This window comes from Halyomorpha halys, unplaced genomic scaffold (genome assembly GCF_000696795.3).
Source record: "Halyomorpha halys isolate HHAL.00 unplaced genomic scaffold, Hhal_1.1 Scaffold1039.1, whole genome shotgun sequence".
NCBI classification, from domain to species: domain Eukaryota; kingdom Metazoa; phylum Arthropoda; class Insecta; order Hemiptera; family Pentatomidae; genus Halyomorpha; species Halyomorpha halys.
The window spans coordinates 124,628-133,022 of NW_027105076.1; positions in this window are offsets into that span (position 1 = coordinate 124,628).

The following is an 8,395-nucleotide window of genomic DNA, read 5'->3' on the forward strand; positions in this document are numbered from 1 at the left end:
ATTATTATTTTTTTCATTTTTATTCCTATAAAATGTCTGGAATATCTATTTCCAGGAATATAATTCAAGAGAATGTAAGTGAAAATGTGTTATTTATTACTAAATAATGATTATAAATAAATGTGTTATTTAGTTAAAAATGTTTGTACAATTCAACGTGTGTCAAGGACACCTGTTCGAGCCATTTATAATTCTGAAGATTAAGCACAAGATCTTCTGTAGCTTTCCTTGTGCTTTTCAAACTAAGACCATTTGAAAAAGTACTTAAGGGTGTTTTAGCTCAGAGAGTTAAGGCGAAGGCCTTTGCAACCTGAGAACGGAAGTGGCTCCTGTTGCTATCCTGCCTGAGGCTAGACTTTTATTTCTGTGGTGGCCCCACTAAATGAAAATTTGACCCCTCCCCCTATGGTGTTAGATTAGGGTGGTACCCTTAAGTCAAAGCTCCCCCCCCCCTGTATGTCAGAAACGACCATGAACTACTTCATTGTTTTTTCACCAGAAGTAATGTTTCCGATGCAGAATTTGTAAGACCGGGAGGTAGCCGACTCACACTGAATATCTCGGATGTGTCTAAGAAATAATGCTTGTGCAATATAAGTTTTTTTAACAATAATGTTATAGTGTTAGCTTAAATAAATATAGCTTCTGTAAAGTTTGCAGATATTTTTTATAGGAGTATGCCAATTGCGTTGTTCCATCATTACAGAAAAGAGAGCGGTATTGTTCTCTAAATATAGTCCCAAAGCAGATCTTATTTGCCAGTCAATGGCTGTTCATGGCCCGTCATGTAGGTCAGCACATTAATGAGAATAAATTCTTACACAAACTTTGTGTGCGTGCAATTAATTTCCTGATAGAAATACACAAGTAGTCGAACAAACAATAGAAAGGAGGTTGTGGAACAGCTTCTATTTGCGGGAACCATCAAAGTGCTGTAACCGACATCAAATAATATGGCAATATTAGTAATTTTTTGAATTCTTTATCGAGCAATGGTGATACTTCAAACCTTAGTAGGAATAGTCATATTTAAATCACCATGAACTCAAACATTTCCTTCCTCAGCAATACCAAGGAATTGAAAAGCGCATGCAACTCATTCCTGCTTGAACTCTCAGGTTTCTTCCAACCCTAGCAAAGACACCTTTTAGTTGAGCTGACGAAGGAGAAGGTTAATGCGAGTTTAAGATGGTAAGACGGATTAAGAACGGTTTTCGCCACAAGATGGATGGTTGTCCCCAGCCTGGGATTCTTATCCTGCCTAATCCTCGAAGCTTTCTGCTAATCCACTGGATAAAGCTTTCCCTCTTAATCTCTTCTACTGGCCCGATTAGTGCTTGACCTATGCCAGATTAACCGTTGTCAAACGGCACTCCACTGAACATACTTTCATGTCTTTTTTAAGCCAGTGGTTTACTGCTTAACTGTTGTCTGTACACTTTTCCGATATCAATTAATTTATCCGTTGCATTAATGAAAAATGTAGTCTATTGGATTAGAACATAGAAATATAATGATGATGAATAATAAAATACTCTCTATCAAATTAAGGTATGTCGGTAAAAAATATTTTAACTAATTTAAAACTTTAACTGCCATGGTATTTTAAAGGATATCGGTACAAAAACACAAATTAAATCATATTTTATTGTAAATATGATAAGTTAATAACTCATTGTCCAGGAAAATAATGCAGAATGCAAACCACAAGTAATCTCGGAGTAGCTATGGTGCTAAAAAGACTGTTAATAATTACTAAATTATTTATTACTGTTGTGGCCAATCCATCGTTTAACGAAATGAAAAATCGATTGTGTAACATATTTTTATTGTTCAAAAAGCATGGGGACCTATTTGTTTTTATACTGTAAAAAATAAATAATACACTTCGTGAGTCTCTTGGTTTGCACACACATCGGCTGTTATGCTTATTCCATCTACTTAATCTTAGTAGCCAGCAGTCTGTCATCTTCGCCATCTAAGTGATTTTCTTCACGGTGGTCCGCCACATCGGTTCATCGTCCAAGAGTACAAGGTTGGTAGACATGTCTTTTCCAAACTACCTTCACCAGGACGTAATCTACCCACAGCAGGGGCCCCATTAATCACCCATAGTGATAAAAAACATTTTTTCTTTTGCTCTTATTCAACCTTTATTTAATTTTTGTAATAGTTTTAAGTTTGCTTTGTGCTGTTTTTTTTCTAGTTTGTATATTTTCTATATTTTGTTTTCCTGTATTATGTTAACTTTTTAAATACAATAATAACAAAATTCACCTATTCGTTTCTTTTGTTTTCATTTTTATTCACGGTTGGGTAAAGGTTCCTTTTTAACCTCTACCCGCCGTACCAATTACTAAAAAATTTAGAAGTCTTTAGACAATTTTCATCAAAGTCATCAGGCCTGTTGGTGCTATGGCCAAAAGAAAAATAGGTTTTTTTGTTATTGTTCCTCAGCTATGGCGAACAGAGTATATGGTTAGATACTCTGGCTTGAAACTGTAAAGAACGAAAATATAATCAATATAATCTTTTCGATGATCGGTCTGTACCCTAGTATTTACTTTATATTTTATGAGTATATAAGTAATAAGTATATTTTTCCTCAATCTTGATAAATGCCTGAGATATGGCCGCATGGAACCTCTAATCGGATACAGCTTTGAAAAGAAATGTTGCAACGTGTTACGAGTGTCGTTCTAGGCTGATCTGTGAATTGAGTGCCAGATTTAATTATATTGGCCCTTTAATCTCGGAGAAAATTCATAGACAGAATGCAGTAGATGGAGGTATTTAATTTTTGGAAAATAGGTATGTATCTTGAAACGTCAAATCTCAAATTATGAGCAGGCGGTTTTAGATAATTATAATAGTTAATTGTTTAAAAAACATTCATAAAATCCTGCGATAGAAAAACAGAAGACCATTGTCGCCCTACGGTTAGTTAACAGCAGTATTACTGGCTTCGGACTTCGTTGTTGACTTGAGCTATAACAAAAGACTCCCTCCCACCCTTAGGATGCGCATCACTAACAGCCCCAGGCCAGAGGCCCCTCCTGTTACATTTTTTACGATGAAGTAAGCAGAACACCCCTCCAAATTGTGACGGCATTAATAACTTGTCTAGTTGTTTGTATAGTTACTGTGTTTACATGTCTGTCAGATTTTAACATGTAATTTTAGAGGGGCTCTAATCCTTCATCTTGATTGACTGTGATTTATGTTGTAATCCATTGCCTGCATCATAGAAACTCAAATTAAGAATAAAAGTAAGCAAGCTGATATAAACGTGGGAGAAAAGGACTCTAACACGTACTATTAAATCGAACTAATGAACCACGGGAATTTATTACAACCATATCTTGTTCTCAGAAATATATTTTAACATAAATAATTCACCTTGAATTTTTTGATTTTAAATTTTATTATCTTCATATGTATACTATGCTATACTAGTATCATATTCATTCTTGCTAAAACATGAATTTATACATTTTACTTAAAATCACATCTGATGTGATCACATAACTTACGATTACTACAATTCTTCTACTTTAAATTAATTCCCTTTATGTTTCGAAAAAAAAAACTTATTTATTAATCATCACCTTACTATATTTCCGATGATAGGTAAGACAAAATTACAATTACTAGTTTCATTGATTGTATGGTTATTATGACAATTGTCAAAACGTTATGATATTGTTTGACCAACTGTAGCAACATGAAAATATTTATTTTATTCTTCAGTAAATTATTTTTTTTTCTGTATGTATGAAAGGGTATATCCGTAACTTTGTCTTAGAAAACATAAAAACTACTAGATTTATTTACGCGCTGTTTTTTTTTTTTAAATGTTCCATGTTATCTTGGGAAGGTTTAAAACTATCAAAATTCACGATTTATCTATCAGAAAAAAAATCATCATAAAAATTAAACATTTTTTTTTTATTGATAGATATTAAAATCTGTCCCACAGTTGTGGACAATATGTAATAGTGATGAATGAATATCATACATACTAAAATAAATAAAATAAAATAAATTAAAAAAAAAAACAAACACTCAACTTGAGTGGAGAATCTGACTATTGCCAGAACTCCAATTGTCCATTTTTATTTTAATATGTCTCTTGGCCACTGGCGTTTCAACCTTCTAGGTGGGCTGTAGGGATGGGTGGAACTAGATAAGGTTTGAACCAAAGGATTAGGATGGTTGGAAAGGTTTATATGGAATTTTGAGAAATAAACATTATTTTTGAAAAAAATAAGTTTTGAATGGTGATTAAATTTACAAAAGAAATAATAAAAATCGGAAGTAGTTCATAGTAATCACAAGAAATAAAAAAAAAAAAAAACGAGTTGCGTTAAGTTCTCAGTTCATATAACCTAATACAACTAGTCTTCGTTTTACCCAGTAATTATCGTATTAATCAGAAGTAATTATGAACTGGAAATCAATTTCAAAAGTGTCTTGACTTAATAAGACCATATAGATAACTAAAATGTTGTGGTCACACAATTTTCTTGGACAACAATAAATTTTATCGCCCAACGCATGGGAGAAGCAGCTTCAGGACGAAACATCGATGAGTTTATATTAAAGGCATATTCCCAATTTCTACCTGATAGAATTAATTGGTTCTTCACGGTTCGGGTGAAAAAACCAATATAAATTGTATACTACCATTACAAGTGCCGTTGGAGTAATATTTATAATTCATTAAAAAATTATTCCCCTGCTATCAGACCCTAGGTTTGCTAGTTTTATGTGAAAATATTTATACAATGAACTGGAAAGAAACAATTTACAAACGATAAATAAGTTTAATCGACATGCAAGTGTGACAAATTAAACTTCTACTGGATTAAATTTATGGACAATTTAAACATGCGATCCTTTACATGCTTTGAAAATATGAATTAAATTAAAATTTATTTAATGAAAAGTTAGTAGAGTCTATAATTATTGTAGTAACGTGCTGGAAAACCATTTTCCATAAAATTCTTTAAACAGTTTAGTATGTAAATATAATTTCATTCTACACATAGAGACACGCAACGTAGTCTTGTTATGAATTGGTTGAAGAGAAGTTTCGAATAAAGAAAATTACGGGAATGATAAATAATGTTTTTCAGTGAAATAGTTTATCTATTAAAGAAAAAGGCAATTTCGTAGACGAATAAGAAGTACTTCATAATTATTATCAAAAGGTAAGTTAGTTTTTAATTATTAATAATAGTATAGAACAAAAATATTTTCGTACAATAAAAGAATAAACCTTAGGGGAAGGAGTAGACTGGAAAGTGTTGCAATTTTTCCTGGTAAGAAAAACTATGGCGAAAAGGCAGTTCTTGTGATGAACACTAGGTGTGTGGCAGAGGTGTGGAAAAGGATCAGGTCCCTTAGGAGCCTAAGCTGTTTCAGTTTCAATTCCAATGGTGGACATTCTTATCAACCTGAAAGGTAACCTGAGCTCCACAGGCGTGGTCTACTCCCCTCCCCTAGGCTTCACTTTTCATTTATAGGAGTGCATGGTATGCCAACACCTTAGGATAAAAGAGGAAGGATTTGTTAAATCCTACAAATTGTCAAGACAATGTCGAGTTCGCTATTAATAGTTGTGAAATTCGTAGAAAAAAACAAAACAAATTCACCTTAGCAAACATATCACTTTTAGTTCCAACAAGATTTTTTTTCATTTTTAGAATATCAATTCAAGTTGATATAACAATAAATTAAATTAATAATATAACTTAAAAGATTTAAAATAGGAAAATTCCTGTTTACTAAACATTTTAGTATTACGAGTTATTTTACATCCTTTTATTCACTGATTTCTCTCGACGATAATTTAGTGGTGCCGAAACACGGACTGAGTACGAAAATCGAATTCATTAAAAAAAAATTGTTTTATCTCTTCCGTTGCTGAACGTACATAATTAATGATACCATTAGCAGCAGCACATGAAAATGCACCCGAATGCACTTGTGCCCAAGGACTAATTTGATTCAAGTCCTCTTGAAGCTTCTCTGTATCAACTAATACATAAATATACATAATATAAATACATAAATATATGAATATGTAAATATAAATAAATAATTATATGTTTGAATAAATATAATGTACGGTCAGCCTTAGAACAGCTGAAGAGCCCAAGAAGATAGGCTAAAAAGAAAGGAAAGTAGGAAACATAACCTATAAATTCAACCTTCGTTCAGAATTTTATCCAGAAACTTGTTAATTTAATAAATTATCTATACATAAAAGGTTTTTAGAAATATGTATTTGTGCTAGGTTCAATAAAAAATAAACTGTTAAAGTTTATTAACAAGATTTGAAATAATATATTTATACCAATTATTTATTTTATGAGCAAGAAACCATAGAGGCCTAAGTCCGCGCACCATGTATTAGTAAATACATCGTATTTCTACACGATGCATTTACTATTACATCGCGCGTTTCTTGACGTGGCTTTTTTCGCGAGGTGGGTTCGTCACTCCCACGCCTATTTTTGTGAGTGCCATCCATTGGGTAACGGGTTTCACAAATGCCCGGGGGAGGTTGCCAGTGAGTTTTAAATTATTTTGTGCTTGAAAAAGTCCGGGTGGGACCGGGGATTCTATCCGACAACCTGTGGTAGACTGGCGCGTTACCAAGCTGCTACCGCTGCCCCCTGGCACGGTTTACACCAAACCGATAGAATTTTAAAATATATAATCTTAAACTAGAGCTAATTATTGAATCAGGAGTTTGAAGAAATTATTTAATTAATTAAAACACAAAGAGCACAAATATTTATCTGATGGCAGTTCTAAAACAAAGCTAACTGAACACAAACGCGTGGATGTAGCCCACATTTTTGGTGGTTCGGCCACAAAAATTCAGACCAACTTGTACCAGCCAAAACAAATAACCTATCCACATACTTACGCTTGCGCGAATTCACCATTGTTTGGCAAATGTGTAGTGGCACCTTAAGAAAAATAAAAACTCGCTTAGTTTATTTAGTAGAGTAGTGTTCTATTTTTAATGTTATATGGACAAAATATTTACAGAAAAAATGTAATCGATATTTCATATATAAGTTGTAATTGAAATGTACAAAAATACTCAGAAAATAATTTTAAAAAAATAATATTTATCATGACTAAATAAAAGTGAGATCATAATAAGTACACATAAATAAAAAAAGTAAAATTAGGGATAGATGGGCCTTAATAAATTTGTAAATAAAGACATTTTTACATTTAATTCAATCGGATACAACTTATATAGGAACTATTTTAGGAAATAATAGGATACCCAATATAGGGTTTTCATCTAGTCGGATATACTTGACGCATACTCAACTCGGCAGTTGGACAGTTCATTAGCCGACAAATTAGGAGCTGCTATCCAATAATGAGGACAATAGGGACCTCTATAACCCAATTATATCGAGTGACCGACCTTCTTCCCTCCTTACCCGATAAGCCCTTTCCCAGAAGTTCTTATCAGCCATTCACAGCCCTGGTATTACAGCCCTAAATAAGACCAGGAACTATAACAGGCTCCGTTCTATTGACAACTGATATCATCTCTACCCCAGTGCTCGTTTAATACAAAACCTATATTTTATAATCCCAATAGTATATTGTTAGGATAGTAAGGATAACAACAAAGTTTGAGGAATGCTTAGTCTAACATATAAAGGTAACTGATTGTAAACATAATTTATCAGTTAATAAATTATTTAGAAGAGAAAAGTCAGAATAATTAGCTGATTCTCTAATAAGATACTAAATTAGTTGTATTTACATTACCTATACGCTATAAGAAAAGCAAAAAATTAACTCTGATTACCACATTCTTAAATTTTAATTAATTGACTTATAAAACAGCTTGCTTGAATTTTGCTATTCTATACTACTCAAGCTAGTCCGATGTAATATGATATAATTTAAAAAAATTAAAACATATCTGGAAAAAAGACTGCCACGAAATCCTTATACAATACTGAAAAGACAAGAAACTGCTCCTCGATTCCGAATACTACGGCATTTACTAGACAGTCTAAACTTTCAACTAATTTCAAAAGACTCATTCGTATGACTATAATAAGGCTTATCTGGACTTGTAGAGTTGAACTTTAGGGGTCCACTAAATCATCGAATTCCTCTCTTATCCAATCCTTACAATCCAAAACATTTCGTAAAATCCTTCATGCTCCGTACTGTGTTCCAAATCAAGCCATCCATTAAGACCTCATTGTTCCATATGTTGCCGATTTGGAAAAAAACAGGTACTAATTCTTTTATGATAAAATTTCTATGCACCCAAACCCATATGCTTCTCCTTTATTACCTAATATTCCTCTTATGCTTATGAAAAGAATATGACCTTGAG